This window comes from Carya illinoinensis, chromosome 15 (genome assembly GCF_018687715.1).
Source record: "Carya illinoinensis cultivar Pawnee chromosome 15, C.illinoinensisPawnee_v1, whole genome shotgun sequence".
In the NCBI taxonomy this organism is placed as follows: Eukaryota; Viridiplantae; Streptophyta; class Magnoliopsida; order Fagales; family Juglandaceae; genus Carya; species Carya illinoinensis.
The window spans coordinates 28,432,286-28,452,311 of record NC_056766.1 but is presented as its reverse complement, the minus strand read 5'-3'; the positions used below and the strand labels follow the sequence as shown (position 1 = coordinate 28,452,311).

General features: G+C 33.4%; 1 long non-coding RNA gene across 1 annotated transcript; it reads left to right on the top strand.

Annotated features, from left to right (window-relative positions):
• The first annotated feature begins 12,869 nt into the window (after positions 1 to 12,869).
• Positions 12,870 to 13,376, top strand: LOC122295768. Its single transcript, XR_006238267.1, has 3 exons — positions 12,870 to 12,959; positions 13,135 to 13,181; positions 13,307 to 13,376. It is a non-coding gene; the product is annotated as an uncharacterized LOC122295768 (long non-coding RNA).
• Positions 13,377 to 20,026: the final 6,650 nt, after the last annotated feature.

Genomic DNA, 20,026 nt, shown 5'->3' with positions numbered 1-20,026 from the left:
AATCATCTCCAAAAGAATCTTATTTAATTGCTGTTAAAAACATTCTTAGATATCTTAGTGGTACAATTAATCTAGGGTTGTGGTACCCTAAACACACATCTTTCAATCTAATTAGCTACACAAATGCTGATTATGCTGGTTGTAAAATAGATCGAAAAAACACTAGTGAAGCATGCCATTTTTTTAGGTCATACACTAGTTTATTGGTTTAGTAAAAAATAAAATTTTGTTGTACTATCTACTGCTGACACAGAATATGTAGTTTCGGGTAGTTGTTGTGCTCAAATTCTTTACATGAAGCAACAACTTGAAGATTTTAAACTCATGTATAATCACATTCCAATCAAATGTGATAATACAAGTGCTATAAATCTTTCAAAGAAATCAATACAACATTCTAGAACTAAGCATATTGAAATAAGATATCATTTTCTTCAAGATCATGTGCAGAAGGGCGATATAGTACTAGAGTTAATAAACACACACGATCAATTAGCAGATATTTTTACAAAAACCTTTGCCAGAAGATAGATTATATATGATTAGAAGAGAAATAGGTATGATACTCGTTATGAATATATATTAAAAATAGACCAGAGTAAAAAAAAATAGAGAGAATTTTTATAAATACTTTTACATAAACTTGAGGTTCTTAGCCTCATGTTTGAGATACTCATTCTCTTCATACAATATCATATCATCCCTATCCATGGGAACTGGCAAGAGGAATGAAGAATCTAATAGAGATTTCAACTGTTTATTCTTCTACCGAAATATTTCTTCCCTTGTGTGAGACTCTTGAACAATTCGCTGAAGTACAATAATTTGTTCTTTAAGCTTTTCAACCTCATGGTTTCTGATTTATAGCCGCTAGGAAAAAGCAACTATAGAGGAGGAGTAGCGAGTCCTGAGACTTACCAAGTCGTAGTTAGCATCGGAGTCTGACTTATTAACCAAATTGTTATTTTCTTGCTGCAACATGGCACCAATGGTAGCTGCAGAAAGGACAGAAGATTGAGGTGTAGAATACCTCATGGATGAATCCAGAGGAATGTTAGAAGAATGAGCCATTGAGAAAAGAATTGAAAGCTTAAAACGAAAATATTAAAGAATGCAGGTAAGTTATAGAGATGAGAAGAAAATTTGATGCGGATTGGATGAACTTTAAGACTAATTTTATAGAGATAGCATAAAGAACAAGACAAGCTATCATCCAAGTCAAAGAGCAATGTGATTTTTTTTTTTACCGATTGGTAAAAAGGATATTTTTTTTGGAAACTCGGAGCTCTTAATTTCGTTTGTCAACAACATCAATCAATTTTTTCAAATCTCCAGTCATGCTTGTCTAGACACAGACAGATCTATTTTTTCAACTATTTATAGTTTCTACTAACACGCCATTTTCTTCAGTCCATTTACTTGCTGCGAATCCTTTTTAATGATGCCAAAAGGGAGAGAAGTGTTAGAGTAGAATATTAACATTTTTGAATTGCTAAACTTGTTATATATGCTTAGAATTATATTTATACTTTTGCTTGAAAAACTAATGCACATTTTCAGGGGGAGCTTAAGTATTAATATAGGTTTCAGATTCTATCAAGTATTTGTCATCATCAAAAAGGGAGAGATTGTCGAACCCAAGGTTTTAAGTTTTGTGTAATTATATATCTACACATGGATTTTGATGATAACAAATAAATTCAAAGAATAAAGGAATCTCAAACTCAAATTATATATACAATGAAGTCAAGCACATCAAGAAACCAAGCATGAGCAAGAAGGAAATAAGTTCACATTAAAGTCATAGAGTAATATTGTAAATATATAAAAATTTTGAAATTAGGATTAAGACTCAAAATTAATATTTTATCATAAAGCATTAAAATACATTTTCATATGTGCATGAACATTTTGAAAATTAAATTTGAAAATTTTGAAAGATGATTGATTGTCATCTTTCACATGTACATTACATGATTAAAGGCTTGAATTTTAAAAATATTAAAGATGATTGATTATCATCTTTCACATGTACATATTTTATTTGAATATTTTAAAAAGTGATTGACACTACAAAAAAATGTAAAATTGGCGGCGTTTATATCCGCGGCGTTTGTTTATGCGCCGGTAGATATAAAACTTTACCGGCGCTTAATGTTTCCGCCGGTAAATTATTGATATTTCCGGCGTTTAAATTTTTACGCCGATAATAATGTATGGGTTTAGCGGCATTTATAACAACGCCACTAAGATAGCAATTATGCGCCGGGAAATTAGTAATTTCCCGGCATTTAGATTGTTACGCCGGTAATAATATATATTTTTAGTGGCGTTTACACAAACGTCAATACTTTATTAATTATACGCCGTTATATTACCGGTGTTTACTGACGTCTTTAATATACCGCCGGTAATAATATATAGCATTAGTGGCATTTCACAAAACGCCGACAATTGATAGAGTTTACACCGATAAAGTATTGAGTGTTTTGGCGTTTATTTCATTTGAACAAATGCTGGCCATTGATTAATTTTACGCTGGTAAATAAGTAGTTTTTCGGCGTTTATATTATTACGTAGGTAATAATTATATAGCATTGGCGGCGTTTACCAAATGCTGAAAATTAATCAATGAAACGCCAATAATTGATAAATGCGCCGAAATATTTATTGTGACGCCGGTAATAATATATAACATCAGCGATAAAGGCTATTATAAATTTATTGATAGTAAAATAAACAATAAAAATAATAAAAAAACTTATTTAAATGATACGAAAATATCCACAAAATCTTAGTTGAATTTCTAGGATGCCCTACTTGTAAATGCCATATATCGCATTCCAGTTCTGGAGGGAGGGAGGTTAAATAGAACTAAAGAAGAGAGTTCGTGCGTCAAGATCTTAATGTGACGCCGTTTAATTTCTTTCCTTTAATATTTAATAAGTAATGTATAATACAGTAATGTAAGTATTGTGCATTCCTTTTAAAAATTATGCAAGTGTCGTACAATATTCATTTTGAAAAAAATAGTCTATTATTAAAAATTTAATCTTTTAATATGGATCTCGTATTTATTCTAATTTTTTAAAAAAGAATGTGGCATTTGCGAACTTTATGATAAAATATGTTAAACATTATACTAAGATTCACAATTTTCAAAAAAAGTAGTAAAACTAATGCATAATCCAGCACTTATCCTTTTATAATCCGTCCTAATTCCAACTTAGCAAAACAGAGTAAACATCAATATATGTCATAACCATAAATTTAGTCTTAATTAAGGAAAGTTGCAAATACCATTAAACAGAGCAAACGTTGATATATGACAAATACCATAAATATAGTCTCAATTATAGTCTAACTTATAATCCTAACCCTCAATCATTGTCCTCATCGTTCTCTTCCTCTTCTTCATCTTCCTCTTGATCTTCTTCCTCTTCAGCATTTTCCTCTTCTTCATCTTTCTCTTCCTCTTCATTCGCATTTTGATTTTGTCCTGAAACCTGAATATAAATTCAAATGAGAGGCCAAAAATTTCAAAATAAGGTTGACTGATATCAACTAAACATATGTAGAGTGCTCACCTGCGCATGCATGAATGTGTTTACTAAGTTCCGCAATGCAGTTAATTCGTTCCGCATTTTATCAAACTCTTCCTTTGATATACCATCTTCTTGGTTTGAAGTTGGTAGTGAATGTTGACAAGTTTGCCTTGTAGGGGTTGGCCCAAACCCCAAACCGCGCACACGTCCAGGCCGTTCTAGGCCCATAACTTTCGAATAAATATCATCTGATTTCCAAGTCATGGTTCCTCCAGACCCCATTTCTATAGGATTTGTGTCCTGTGTTAAAAGTTCCTCCATCTCAACCTGTAATAGACAATAAAAAATACACATTATTCTCCATCTTATAAATCCATTAAAATTAAAGTAATAAATTTGAAAATAAACATACCACTTTCTTTCTCGTTTCATCATTGTAGTGTGTGCCATCCTTTTTCTTATGGGTCTTGACAAACAACTGGGCTAGACTTGGCAATACCCCAGTTGATTTTTTCTGCTTTCAATATTTTAGATTAAACACATATATTGAAAACAAAGAATTAACAAATATTCAACAATAAATAAATATTAATTAAATAAATACCACATCATGAGCATATCTTGCTAAACTTTTCGATCCTCCGCTGTGAACAATCACCTGCTTCTTACGACACTCCTTGTTTTTATTACATTTTGACTACAACATCACAAAGATTATGAGAATTATGAAAATAACTAGTTAGTTGACTTTATAAATCTATAACAAAAATGTGCGCATTGTTACCATATATTCTGGATCGAACTAAAGATTGGCCAACTCTGCCAGTTGCTCTAAGTCCACCATATCGGGACTTGCCCTTGCCACAACTTGTGCTGCAGATGTGTCTTTTTCATTAAGTAACTTCTTCTTCAGCTCATGCTTGTAGTCTTTCCATTTCTTCCCCAAGTCCTTTAGTATCCATTTTTTGAATACATCCAATTTGTCATCAGGAACTTTAAACTTGCCCTACAATCAAAATAAATTTACACAAGTGTGTGAGTAGCTTTCTTAAAACAAATTTCAAAATATACCTATTAATTAATAATAATGTTTTAATATGATTTTATAAAAAAAACATACATTTATAAGACCCCACGCTTCCTCCTTCACGGTTTTAGGCACCGACCTCCAATCTTTGTAAATTATTGGAACCAACTTATTACTTCTCGCTATCAGACCACCAAACCTTACCACCTTTGAGTCTTGCTTTTTTATAGGTTGACCAAGAAGATTGAGCTCTATTTCAATTCGCTCCCCTACTGGAAGATGCCAAATGTCAGGAATCGAGTGCAATGGTCTCTTTACTCGATCACCATTACTATATGCAAAAATGGATTTAATTACATTGTTAGTATTTTATAAATCTTCATTCATAGTTAAATAAATAATAAGTAAGAAAAACAGAAACATACCTACGACAACGACAAAGCGATCTCCAATGTCGGAACACGAGTCGACATTTTCTGCTTCTGAACTAGTTGCTATTGGTACAGATGTGCATGGCTCGGTCTCTCTGCTCATCTCCATATGTGTGGATAGTTGTCCTCCCATTTGGCTAGATGTAGAAGGTTGGGTCTCTTGTTGTGAAGATAATGATGGCTGTGAAGGACAATCTATAGAAGGTGATGACTCCACCATCCTATTAACGGAAAGGAGTGGCTCATCGACAGAGGGTAATGAATGGGCCACCCTATCAGATTGTGTCTCATTATGGACAGCTTGTAGTCTTGTAGATTGTCTTCGCAAGTGTGGTATGGTAGTCTTTGCCTTCTTTTTTGGACCCATTGTACCTATAAAAAAAATGACATAAAAAATTGCATATATGTAAATCAATAGAAATAATAATATTTTGAGCACGATATGAGATAGATTTATGTGATAAGAGATATCATGTTTTTTTTTTTTAAAATTAAAGAGAGAGTAGTCACATGTCCATTAGTGACCTCCGCCCAAATTTATTAATAAACCCTCACTTGTGGCGGAGGAATACCGTAGTAACAATCAAAGTACTTGGATTTTACAAAAATATAGAATAAAATTAAAAAACCCAAGTACCAACAAAACGCTATAGCAAAAACAGTACCACTAAACAGGCCTATATAAAAGAAAATTGATGTAAACAAGCCTATAGAAATATAAATGAAACCTCAACACTATTAGCGAGTTTCGATTGTCATTCCATCTATGTCATTTCGCGTCCACACAACATCGTCAATACCAGGTTCAATAGCTTCATCATTAGAAGTGTTAATACAATATTCATTGACTAAATATTCATCCTCATCGTCGTCAGTCACTTCCTCTTCACCAGTGTCATACACGTCTCTTGGTTTTGTCTTAACGACGACGACCCAATTTGGACATCTTTCATCTGCCACATAATATACTTGAGATACTTGGGAAGATAAAACAAAGGGATCATCAGTTATCCGACTACCAGTGTGTACTAGATGAGAAAAATTTACAATAGTAAAGCCAAACTCATCCTCCTTGAAACCTCTACCCCGAGCAACGTCTGCCCAATTACATTTGAATAACACATATCGGGACCCATCATAATACATAACCTCAATTATGCGTGTTAATTGGCCATACCAAACAGGGCCATCTTGATCAGTACACACACTAACACCACAATTCTGAGTTTTCTTCCCATTTTCGTGATTCCTAGTACGATATTTTGTGCCATTGATGACAATTCGTTTAAATTCTTTGGCAACTCGCATGGGACCTTTAGAATGCATTACGACTTTATGGCCCAATTTGCTTCTTCCATTGTCATCCATTTTCATTACCTGAAAGGTTGGATTATTAGCATTGATATAAATGACAGAAACTAGCTATAGAGGCATAATAAATTAATATTGTGATACAATATTGAATGGGGTGTAATCCATACATAGTCTTGGAACCAATTACAAAATTGGTCTTCGTGCCTCTTTTGTAGTTCATCATTCGATAAATGATTCCCATCAACTGTATTCCTCATTATTTCCAAGTGCATCCTATTATATGTTCATGACATCACAAATGTCTGTTACAATTATACAAATATAAATTAAATATAATTTAATTCGTACGTATCAAGCATTGCAACTCACATGCGAAATGGAGTGAAATCGTCAGAGTTGAAGAGAATATAGCGATGTGCTTGGGTCCACGATGTAAAATCAAGGCGAACGTCAACAACTTTCCCTTTAGAATCATCCGGGTTTCTTGATGGTCTATTGAAAACAGTTCGAGCGGATTCTAAATAACGAGAACAAAACGTCAATAACTCCTCCAGCAAATATCCTTCAGCAATGGAACCTTCTGGCGCAGCTTTGTTACGCATGTGAAACTTAAGTCGGTGTAGGTACCTACCACATAAATCATTAGATGACTTTTATTATTTTTTAAAAAATATGTTCTTACTTTAATAGATTTATGTGTTTCTAATTCAATAACTATAGCATACCTTTCAACGGGATACATCCATCGATAATGAACAGGTCCTCCAAGCTTACATTCTACAACTAAATGTATAGTCAAGTGAACCATAACCGTGAAAAATGATGGCGGAAATATCATTTCTAATTGGCACAATATGTAAGGTATTCTAGATTCCAATCGGTCCAAATCTTCAAGCCGCAACGTTTTGGAACAAATTCCCCTGAAGAATCCAGATAGCTCGATTAATGGTTCTATTACCTTCTTAGGTAATGACCCACGCAATGCAATTGGCAGGAGCTGTTGCATCAGTATATGGCAGTCATGACTCTTCATGCCCACTATAGTACGGTGTTGAAGCTTGACACAACGTGAAACATTTGAAGAATAACCGTCCGATACTTTTACATTTTGTATAACCTTCAACAAGTCTTCTTTTTCTTTGTTACTCATTGTGAAAATAGCAGGAGGCAAATATGTTTTGTTTGCATCTGTTATAACCGGATGAAGTTGTGGTCTCAAACCCATCTCTTGTAAGTCAAGGCGTGCCTTTATGCCATCTTTTGATTTTGTATCAATATTTAACAGTGTGCCAACAATATTATCCACCACATTTTTTTCAATGTGCATCACATCAAGATTATGACGCAATAAATTATCTTTCCAGTAAGGTAAACTAAAGAAAATACTACATTTCTTCCATGAGTGTTCCTTAACACTAGTCGACCCCACAACTCTTTTTCTTTTGCGATCTGTTCTATCATTGCAATTTAAATCATCTAATTGTTCCAAGATTTCATCGGGTGTTGGCATAGTAGGTGAAGGATCAATTTCTCGTGTACCATCAAATGTTTTTGCCATCATTCTCCACCTATGATTACTTGGCAAGAATCGTCTATGCCCCATATAGGAAAACTTTTTTCCATGTTTCAGCCATCTAGATCGTGTGTTACCCATACAAATAGGACATGCTAAACGACCTTTCGTACTCCACCCAGACAAATCACCATACGCAGGAAAATCATTTATTGTCCACATTAAAGCTACGCGCATTGTAAAGATCTCTCTAGAGCAAATATCATAGGTAGGTGCTCCAACCTCCCATAATTCCTTTAATTCTGATATTAAAGGCTCTAAGTATACATCTATATTCATTGAAGGTGATGATGGTCCCGGTATAATCAATGATAGCATGAAACTTGATCGTTTCATGCACATCCAAGGAGGTAAATTGTAAGGTACCAACATAACTGGCCAAGTACTATAAGAAATGCTCATGTTCCCAAAAGGATTAAAGTCATCTGCAGATAAACCAAGCCTAACATTGCGGGGCTCATAGGCAAAATCATCATGTTGTGTATCAAATGTCTTCCAGGCCATGCCATCTGCTGGATGCCTTAATACCCCATCATTTGTGCGACCCATAGCATGCCATTTCATTTGTGAAGAAGTCTTCGATGACATAAAAAGCCTTTGCAACCTTGTTTTCAAAGGAAACCACCTTAATATTTTCGCTGGACTTCTTTTACCTTTTTTAGACCTATCATCAATAGACTCTTTTTGCTTCCACTTTGACGCTCCGCATACCACACATGTTTCCAGATTCTCATTGTCCTTCCAAAATAACATACAACCATTGGGACATACTAAGATCTTCTCGTATCCAAGACCTAACTCATTCATATACTTCTTCGCCTCATACGCATTTTTAGGCAATGATGCTCCTGGTGGGAGCAACTCATTCACAAATTCAAGCAGATATGTGAATATGCTATTACTCAATCCACTCAAACACTTCATATTCCAGAGACGTACGATAGCACTAAACTTAGTATGTTTTGTGCACCCTTCATATAATGGCTCATCAGCGTCTTTCAACATATTGTAAAATTTATTAACTCTTTCACTAGAACCTTGTCGATTTTCATTTTGCACTCCAGCCTCTCCAACATCCACACCTATTTCAGGCCCACCCTCCACTATTTCAGGATCAAACATGGGGAAAACGTCATGTAACATAGTTGTCATCCCACTAGAGCCTTCATTTATTTGCTCATTATTATTTTGGGCATCAGTAGCATGGTAAGATGCCCCCCCTATTCTCTCCCCATGAGCATGCCAAATGGTGTAACCTTGAGAAATTCCATAACTAATCAAATGATCATATACCATGTTGGGGATGAACATCTTACGTAATCCACATTTTCTACATGGGCAACAAATCGACGAATTTGTATCACAATTCTCGCACGCAAACTTCAAAAACTCATTGACACCATCGACATACTCTTTTGTATGTCGAGGTCTTTTCATCCAATTTTTGTCCATAGCTTAACTATAATATTAATATGGAAACAGAAATCTATGAGAATGCAAGATCATCAATAACTTAAAACATAGTATGGAAAATAATTTAGTTGTATAAGTAAAGCAAAATAAAGCTTAAATTTGCATATAATCATAAGCATAAATTTGCATATAAACAACCACAAGAATAAACAAGCCAATAATGCTTACAGTGATACAACCAATATTTTAACATTAAATTTTAACCACAAGAATTTATATTTTATATGAATAAGGCCAGCAGCCCATGATTCATGACACCGGTAGTAATATTTTGAAGTTTTTTTTATTATTTTATTTCAAAATTGCTAATTCACTTCATGCAGTACTTTAACATATTTGTTTGATAAAGATTGCTAATTGCTAATTGCTAATTCATGCCATAGTCTAATAAAAGACTGAGTCAGAGAATCTTACGTACGGTAGTGTATTATAGTCTAATAAAAACTGCTAAATTCAAAATTGCTAATTCACTTCATGCAGTACTTTAACATATTTGTTTAATAAAGATTGCTAATTGCTAATTGCTAATTCATGCCATAGTCTAATAAAAGACTGAGTCAGAGAATCTTACGTACGGTAGTGTATTATAGTCTAATAAAAACTGCTAAATTCAAAATTGCTAATTCACGTCATAGGTAAAATTGCTAATTCACGTCATAGTCTAATAACGATTTTATTATACTACTGAGAAACCCTTTTTAGGAATGCCATGCAGTATTTTAACAAAAGAAAATACTAAAGAAAAAATAAAATCTTTATTAGACTATGTTTGTTTTTAGGATCTTTTTATGTACGATTAAGTAATTTTTCAAGTCTTTTGACTGCTTTGATCGAAAAGTACTGCATGTATGGTATTATTATGGGTTTGCCGTTTGTATTATAACGAATATGAGGCTGTAAGAATGGACAATCGAAGTGTGCATCATATATAAGTTTATATTTTTTTAAATGTATAAATTTTAATTCATAATTTAAATTATATTATAATTTGGGTTGAGCGGGGGGCGCACGGGGTGGGGTGTGGTTTCAACCCCAATACCCCCTAGTAGCAGGGAGGGGATCATGCCCCCGCCCCGCATCATGCGGGTAGCACCCCTGGTATAAAGTCACTTTACAAGAAAATTTGACCATCTGATCAACTTAATGATACTCATACCAGATGGCTGACAAGTCTTCCAATCAGGAGTTTATATGTTTGACATTAACTTGAATTCCATAGGCTATTTGCTTAATGTTTGGAAGGAAAAACATAACTTTTACTTGATCGTCAAACTTTGTTTGGACACCTTGTTTTTTCTTTCTCCTAGTCCTTGCTCTTCTTATTTTTTGACAAAAAAAAAAAACGTAAATGCAAAGCCTCAGAAATTTATAATTAATTAATAATCATAACTTAATTATTACAAGCTCTTAAATAATATTCTCCAAAATGTAATAATGTTTATGAATTTATTAGTAATAAAACTAGAAAGGCGCGCATGCATGAGTTGAGAAAACCACAAACACATTACCAAAACTACGTACAAGATTTTTATAATTGAAATGAAGAAAATTATAATTACGTGGAAGAACAGAAATAAAGCTCTGATCTAAATGCCAATGCTTTCGATTGAAGTATAGGAATTATAGTTACAACATTATACACATTTGGCCATATTATACATATGTTGGAAAGAACACAACCTAAACATTTTGATGGGTGAACATATTGCTGTCTCACGTCTCTTTTGGATAGGATTCCAGATTTCTTCACAATCGAAAGGGTATTTTCCGAAAAAGAAAGAAGAACTGAATGACACTTTAATTAACTCTTTAATCCAGTTTAATATATATTTGTTGATCACTTGTTGAGTTTATTTTGTGAATCTTCCGATCATGATGATGAATAATTTCTATTTTATATTACCCACGCAAATTGTAATGTCATATTTTAATAATAATATGGCGAGGATTAGTCTTATAATAATAATAAACGTGGTAAAAACACGTTTTCTCACTTTGAAGTATCATTTTTTTAATTAATTCACATTCAATATATTAAAAATTGCCTTATATATCGACTTATCTCTTAAACTAATTATAATTCACATTCAAAAGATACATAAACTTGACCACGAGTAGTTCGGTTGGTATTAAGTCTAATAAACGTGGGGCATCATGTGTACATATATATGGGTTCGGCTAATTACCTCCAGTTTATCATTAACAGGACATCTCCTATTCTAATTACACAGCATTGACTTGTATATTCTTGTCAACAAACGGTGGAGATAACTCCTGGATTTTAAAATTTTATTTTTCGAGAATCGACTCCGATCCGTTAAGGAATATATACATGTATATATATAATTCATTATTAATGAGCATAATTATAAATTATTATAAAATATTGTTATTTTATATAAGTATAATTGATTAGAGTTGTATAAGATTAGCCAAATAGTCATATAGTGTTGTTGACATTTAATTCTGTTTTGTAAAATATTGTGATTGCAAGAAACAAATATTTATCTACCTTTATATTAATGTGACTAAAATATTCTCATATATATATGTTATTTTATTTTTCTTTATTTTTTATTTATTAAACTCATTTTTTTAAAAAAAAAGAAGAATTGATAAACTAGTCAAATCTATCACTCCGCTTAATTTTTAATCCATCTCAAGTTGAATTTGAACATGAAAATATTTTATTCAAGTTGAGTTTGAACATTAAAAAAAGCTTTATTTGACTTCGAGTTGAGCTTGAATTTGATCTTTTTAATAGTCGAGCCAAGTTTGGCTAGACACCACTTAACTCGAACTAGATTGATTACAATATTACTTATTTGTCTTGAAAATTTGAGACAATAGTACAAACGTAAGTATATAATTTTAATAACTGAAAATATCCTGTGAAATTATTAAAATATCAATATTTTTATAATTACGCTCATATAATAGTGAGTTATATATAAATATATAAAAAAAAACATATATTTCTTCTTTGGGGTAATTTTGTTGGTGGGATTTTTGTTCAAAGTCTAAAACTGGACCTAAGCCGAACCCTCCAAAATTGAGCGCCAAAGTTTGGATGTACTGAAAATTACTGGACCTAAGCCGAACCCTCCAATAGATATATTTTTGTTAGTGGTCAGTACATCCAAACTTTTTGCATTCTTGTGCCAAGTAATATATCTACGCGACATCGATTTGATAATCTCTACACGACGTCGGTTTATTTCACAGGAGATTTCCTATTATAAAATAACTGGACCTAAGCCGAACCCTCCAAAATTGAGCGCCAACTTCAAACTTTTGTCAAATTTTCAGAAAACTTGAATTTCCCTCTCACTGCTAATTAACCCTAACCCGCTGCAACTCATCCATCCCTCCCAACCAACGTAAAACCGGCAACATAACTCTGTTTTGCTGTGCAAAAAACAGAGCAATCCAGTCCAATGTAAATCTGTTTTGCTATGCTTACCGTGGCCTCTATTTTGCAATTATTTTTCTATAGCCTGTAATTATTTTAAGTGAATCTCTATTGTAGGTTAAAGCCGCTGGGAAGTCAAAGAAGAAGAATGGGTCTATCTTGCTTGATTGGCGATTGCTATCGGGTAATGTTTGATTCCTAAAGTCTATCTTATATATATGATCGGGTTAGATATCTCTTCATGCTAGCTACTTGTCCTGTTAATCTGCACTCTGGTCTTTGGTTTGATTTTCTAGCGTTGAGAATTGTCATTGGTTACAGTCATGATAATTTAGTTGTTGCCATATTTATATGAGAAGCTGCTGGGAAGTCAAAGAAGAAGAAGCACGAGATCACCAAGAAGCACGTAAATCACGCTCATCGTTGTATATTCCTTAAGTAGACGTAGTCTTTTATTATATTAAGAATAGCTATAATGCAAAATATTTATTGGAGACTTTCACCAAATTACTTGCGTAATCCTTTCACCAGAGCCACATTTGGACCCATTCGTTGTCTGCAAAAGCAGGAGATTTCTTGGTCCTTTCCAACTTGATGGCAGGTAATCCATCATTCGTGCAATTTTCTAGTTTGGGCTTTTAAAATATTTCATTATCTTCTTAACAGAACCGGATCTCATTTTTGGCAGTGATGAACTCTTGGAGATGAAGCCTGACGATCTATGCATAATACATTACAAGTCAATAAGGGAGCGAGTACAAGAAGGAGAAATCGATTTGGTTTGAGAATTATGCGACTTGGCAGGGTGGGTTGTGCTAAAAGAGGAAAGGTGCAACTCTACAAGACTACAAAGGATGCTGTAACACGTATTCATAATTGGAGGTTTGTCATCAATCAAACATATAAATTCTATTGGCCTTTTGTTTTTGAATTGGTTCTATGACATACAAAGGAGAGAAGTAGCCTTGCAAGCATTCTACAACCCAATTCAGAGACAAACAAGCAAAAGCGCATGTGCCAACTTCTTTTATTTGTTAATATATCTCAAAAGTAATAGAATACAGAGATGCAATTTAATTGAAAAGGGAAAAGAAAGAAAGAAAATAATATAAATTGTAATAGTTTTCTTTTTATTTCCAATGTATATCCTGGAATGTTTGTATAAGTATGCATATGGTTTTTGTTTTTTCCTCTCTTTTTCAAGGCTGACTGGACAAATGAGATGTCTGCTGTCATTTCCATGGTTTTTTACCACAGTTTCTCCTCAGCCTTTTATGACCTTTAGTTCTTCACATTGTGTTTATATTACTCTCTATTAATTTAGTATAGCTTTTTTTGTCTTTTCCAGGCTCAACGTTTGCATAACAATTTCAAAGAACCATTGGATAAGTGTGAAGAAGAACTACCCATGAAAGAAATGGTCCTAAAGCTAATGACAAACACGATGTGAAGAAGAAAAATTATCCATGAAGAACTTTCACGTGCTTTGATTTGTAATTTTTTTTATTAGATGAATAATGACTCATTATATCATATTTATTATTAATTGATATGTTATATATATTTTTTATTGTGAGATATTATCATATTATTGGTACGTTCTAAATGCCGTTAATTAATGCAATGCGCCGGCAATGTATTTGTAGCGGCGTTTATATTAATGTCATTAATTTAAAAAATATGCCGGCAGCGAATTAGTGGCGGCGTTTACAATAAGCCGTAATACAGGAAAAACAAACTGATGGTGGTGTTTAGATAAACGTCATTAATAAATTCAATGTGTCGCCAACGTACTATTAGTGGCATTCAAATAAATGCCTCTAATTTATATGATGTGTTGGCAACGTAATGTGGTGGCGTTTATGCAAACGCCGCTATTTTTATAATTGGCGTCGTTTATATAAACGCAGTTACAAAATTTGCCAATGTACTATTAGTGGCATTTAAAGAAACGCCGCCAAATTATATGACGAACTGGCAGTTTACTTGTAGCAGCGTTTAGATAACCGCCATTAAATTAGGTCATTGGTGGCGTTAAGATAAACGCCATTAAAGTATTCAATGTGCCGCCGCCAACATATTATTAGTGACATTTAAATAAATGTCGCCAATTTATATGATGCGTCGGCACATTACTAGTAGCAGCATTTATTGTAACGCCGCTATTTTAAAAGTTGGTGGCGGTCATATAAATGCCGTTAATAAATTCAATGTGCTGCCGCCAATGTACTATTAGTGGCATTTAAATAAATGTCGCTAATTTATATGATACGTCGGCAATGTAGTAGCCGCGGCGTATATGGTAACGCCACTAGTATATGTCAAGGATGGCAACGATAAATTAGCGGCGTTTCGAGAAACGCTGTTAATGTAGATATTGTGGCGGCGTTTCATGAAATGCCGCTAAATTGATCCAAACGCCACTAATGAGATTTACAAATACCGGCGTTTGCGTAAACGCCGGAACAATGAAAATAGCGACCCTCCATTACCGGCGGACAGTTGTGCCGTTAGAAAAACGCCGCGAATTAATTAGCGGCATTTTTTGGGATAGTTGCCGGCGTATAACCAACGCCGGCAAATCTACTTTTTTTTGTAGTGTGATACTTTTTTTGACTTATGCAAAAGGTAAATATTTTTTTTTGAAATATTTGAAAAGTAAAGTGTATTCCTTTTGTCATATGCAAAAATTAAAAAGATTAGGTTTGAATTTTTGAAAAGTAAAGTTGCTCATTTTTGTCATATGTTAAAAGTAAAATATTAGATTTGAAATTTTCGAAAAATTAATGATGTTGTCTTTGACAATTGAAAAAGAAAAACCTTTTATTTGAATTTTTTGAAAAAGTAAATGATGTTGTTTTTGACATGTGAATCTTTTTAAATTTAAATATGAAATCTAATATGCTTATAAATAGGTCATTTGAGAGTTTCATATTTACAACACCAAGAGCATACAACATTCATTCAAAACTTTCATTCTCTCTTCTCTAAACATTGAGTCTTAACCATTTTTCATTTTGAAAGATATAGTTTACGCTGTATTGTTCTTATTTCACTCATTAAGGAGTATTTTCTGATAACATACCCACTATCAGCTCTTGTATCAGTAAAATGGTGTGTATAATCCTTGTGCGTGTATAAAGTGTTCTACACAGGGAATAGTTGAATCACCACGTGTAAGGTAATTGCAAGTGTAGAGGGTATTCTACACGGATCCTTTGTAGCGCTATTGTTCAAAGGTGTAATAGGTTTCTATCTCTATTTGAAGGAGGTTAAATAGTGAATTTGGAGATCCTCAAGGGATAGCTTGAGGCGAGGACGTAGGCAATGGGACCGAATCTCGTTAACATACTGAGTTTGCTTCTCTCTTACCCTTACTCTTTATATTTATTGCTATTTCGTATTTTATTTATATTTTATATTGTATATTTGATTTATAATTGTTATTTTTTTTTATACAACTCAATTCATCCTCTCTCTTTGATCTTAGATCTAAAGAAAAAGGACACGTGACATTTGAAGACAACTCGAAATGGAAGATCGTGGGAATAGGTAAAATTGATAATGAACATTCTCTCATAATTGAAGATGTTTTACTTGTTGAAGGTTTAAAACATAATCTTTTGAACATAACTCAATTATGTGATAAAGGATTTACAGTTACTTTCAAAATTGATAACTGCATTATTTTGAATAATCATAATTATAATATTTGTTTTATTACTTTTAGAAGCAACAATGTTTATACAATCGATTTTGAAGAAATTACCTCAAAATATGCTATTTTTTTCATCTCAAAATGAAACTAGTTAGCTATGTCATAAAAGACTAGGTCATGCCAACAGTCTTTAACACCAAGACTCCTTAATGTTTCTTCTTAAGCCTATAAGATATTAAAGGCTCACTAAGATATCTCACTAGGAACTTGTCATGCTGATTATATTCTATTGTGTTAAGAAGTAGTCCGTAGATTAATAATGTCATACATAAGTATATTAATCTTTTCCAAATTGGGTACAAGGTTAGAAATTGCAAAAAGTTGATCAAGGGGTCCTTGGCACTTATCCATATATCATATATGTGATTTCTTCTTTTTGTTACCTATTTAGTTGGAATTGAATCAATTTATAAGAAATAATACTCAACATCATTAATAAAAATATTTTCTAATTGATCTAGAAAAAAATAACTTTAGGTTCAACAGTCCGCCCTGTGGTGGCTGATCCCATATTGTTTGGCCACCACTGAGCCACCACCCTATGGGCGGCCAAGACTCCCTAAACTACTATTGGTACTTGAATTTGGTTTTCCTTTGTTGCCTAATGAGAAGGTGACCACCCCTTTCATCCATTTTTTATAGACTTTTCATTTTTTATTTTAAGTTTTTTTTAAATCTTTTTAGTTTTCTATTAACTGAAAGATGAAATAAGTAACATGAAGGGCAAATATCAAATTTATCATAACATAGGGTTATTCCGATAAAAGTTGCACCATATGCAAACTTCAATCAGGATAAAGCACACAAAGTTATTGACAAAAAGTTTTTCAAATTCATGGAAAATTTATTGTGGATATCCATTCTTTTATCTATTGCCTAGTAAAATCTATGAATTTAACATTAACAAGAAATTCCATATAATTCTTTGATAGTTGTTCATGAGGTTTACCTTGATTGTATATGTAGGTGAATCTTGGTATCGATGATAATTTGCTAAAGAGTTATTGGACCAACAAAATATTTTTCACAAAAATATAAGAAATTTTAATGACAAAGCCAATTTAATGGGTGCAACAGCTCATCCTAAAAAAGTTGATTAGGTTGTATTTAGTTGTTGAACTAAACTCAGCTCATATCAAATCAATTACTGATGTGACCTACTACTTTTTCAATTTCCTATGAAAAAGTTGAACTCATCTCAACCTATTTCATACATTGCAATCTAAAAAGTTAAATTCATTTTAATCTAAAAAAGTTAAACACATCTCAATGAGATACACAAAATAGTATTATTAACAACTTAACTCAACTCATCTCAATATCCAAACTTAGACTCACCAAAGGTGGTGGAAGATCTAGCACAACAAGTATACCACTCCCTTGCTACCAAATTATAGTGCATGTAGTCAGGAATACAGGTTTGGCCTAGTGGCGTAATTCTCTCAAGACTTTTAGATCTTGTTTGGTTACTAGATGAAATGAAAAATCTGTAAATAATAGTGAGATAATTTGTAAATAGTAGTTAAATGGTTAATATGTTTAATGGGATTTTGAATAATAAAAAAGAAAAAATTGAATAAAAATTATAAAGTTAAAATTTGGTTAGAATATAATTTTTTTAATATTATTTTTGTTTTGAAATTATAAAAAATTAAATTATTTTTTTGTATTTTATTTGAAACTTTGAAAAAATTATAATGATTAGATAATGATTGAGCAAAAAAAATTGAAAAATTGAAATTAAAAAATATTTGTGTTTAAATTATATTTAAAGTTCGTGAAACCAAGCCAAACCTAAATGTAACTCAATATAAACAAACTACCACCAATATCAACTGAGATATCCTTTTTAATTTGGAGAATATTTTTTAACAAATGTACTATTAAAGCATGTGTAAAATGCTTGTGTTTTAGCAATAACCAATAGGCAAAAGGAGGAAAGTATATATAAGTATAAAGAAACCTTTCGAGCTGGATATGGTGAAAATATAAGTTTTACACCTTCCAATAAACACAATCACATCACTTTCTTTCTTTCTTGCAATGGACCCAAATGTCATGGAATCTCAAGCTTTGTCAAGCATGTCCTCTCATGCTCTCTCTTCCCTCTCGTCACTTTCACGTTGAATCTCCCCCTTAGTAACTATCTCTCCCCTCAAGCTCTCTTTCTTCTCAAATCAGTCCAATCCACCATACTTACAAAGACAACCTAGGGAAAACAAGGATTAAAGAAGACCCTCATATTTACATGGTCTAGAAATGTCAAAAATTATTGGAGATAAAACTGAATATGCTTCTAATGACATAGCAGCAGCCAAAGGAACAAGAGTGCCCAGTCAAAACAGAGAAGATTGCAACTGATATTTTGGAACAAGAATGCCCAGTCAAAACAAAGGATACCACAACCGATATTTCAGGCCAACAAGTTTATTACGTTGTGATAGTGTTTTTGATTTTTAAATAGCTTATGTATAGGAGGAAGTTATGAAGAATTTGTATATAAATATTATATGTTGTATACAATGAAAACATTTTGAACGAAAATTTTTTATCCATCTATTCTCTCATATAGTTAACTTATACATGGTATCAGCCGCCGATACGACTCATGTCTAACCAATCCTCTTCAAGATGTTTGCCTCCCTAAATTCCTCCACTTCAAATGTTGCCGCAACCACCCTTCCCACCTTCAATCCATCTTCCTCCATCAACCTCACCAAACTCACACATCTAAATTACCCCACATGGAAAGCCACCATGTTACCCTACCTCAAAGGCTAGAAAGTCTACGGATACATTGATGGCACCATTAGGCAGCCTGCAAAAACCATCACTGTCGATGATGGCTCTACAACCCCGAACCCCACCTATGATATTTGGGAAACCCAGGATAACCTTATTCTGAGTTGCATAAATTCTTCTCTTTCTGATGAAGTACTTGCCCAGGCTACTCACTGCAGCTCCTCAGTTGAAGTTTGGATGGCTCTGAGCTTTGCTTTTGCCTCACAGTCCTGTGCTAAAGCGGTACATGTTCGCTCTCAACTCTCTACCATCCGAAAAGGTAATCAATCTACAACTAATTACTTTATGACTATCAAACGTCTCACAAATGAATTGGCCATTGATGGTCAAGCTCTGAAGTGTGACGAAATTATCCCGTATTTGCTTGCTAGGCTCGGTCTCGAATATGACTCTCTTGTTTCCATGGTATCTCACCAAGATAATTCTCTCACATTATTGGAAGAACTTTATTCAATACTCTTGATGTGTGAAGCACGCATCGAGCATAATCATCAAATTCTATCCTTGCCCATGGCTTCGGCCAATGTTGCCACCCACCAGCAGCACTTTTCAAGAAGCCAGGGTCGTGGCAACTTCTCAGCTCCTCGAGGCAGGGGGTGTAATGCATTCAATGGCAACCGTGGAGGTGGACGCGATCACACTAGTATGTGGTGTCAACTGTGTGAGAAGCCTTGGCCACACGGCTTCCCGCTGTTGGAAGCACTTTGATCCAAATTTCCAAACCCCACCAC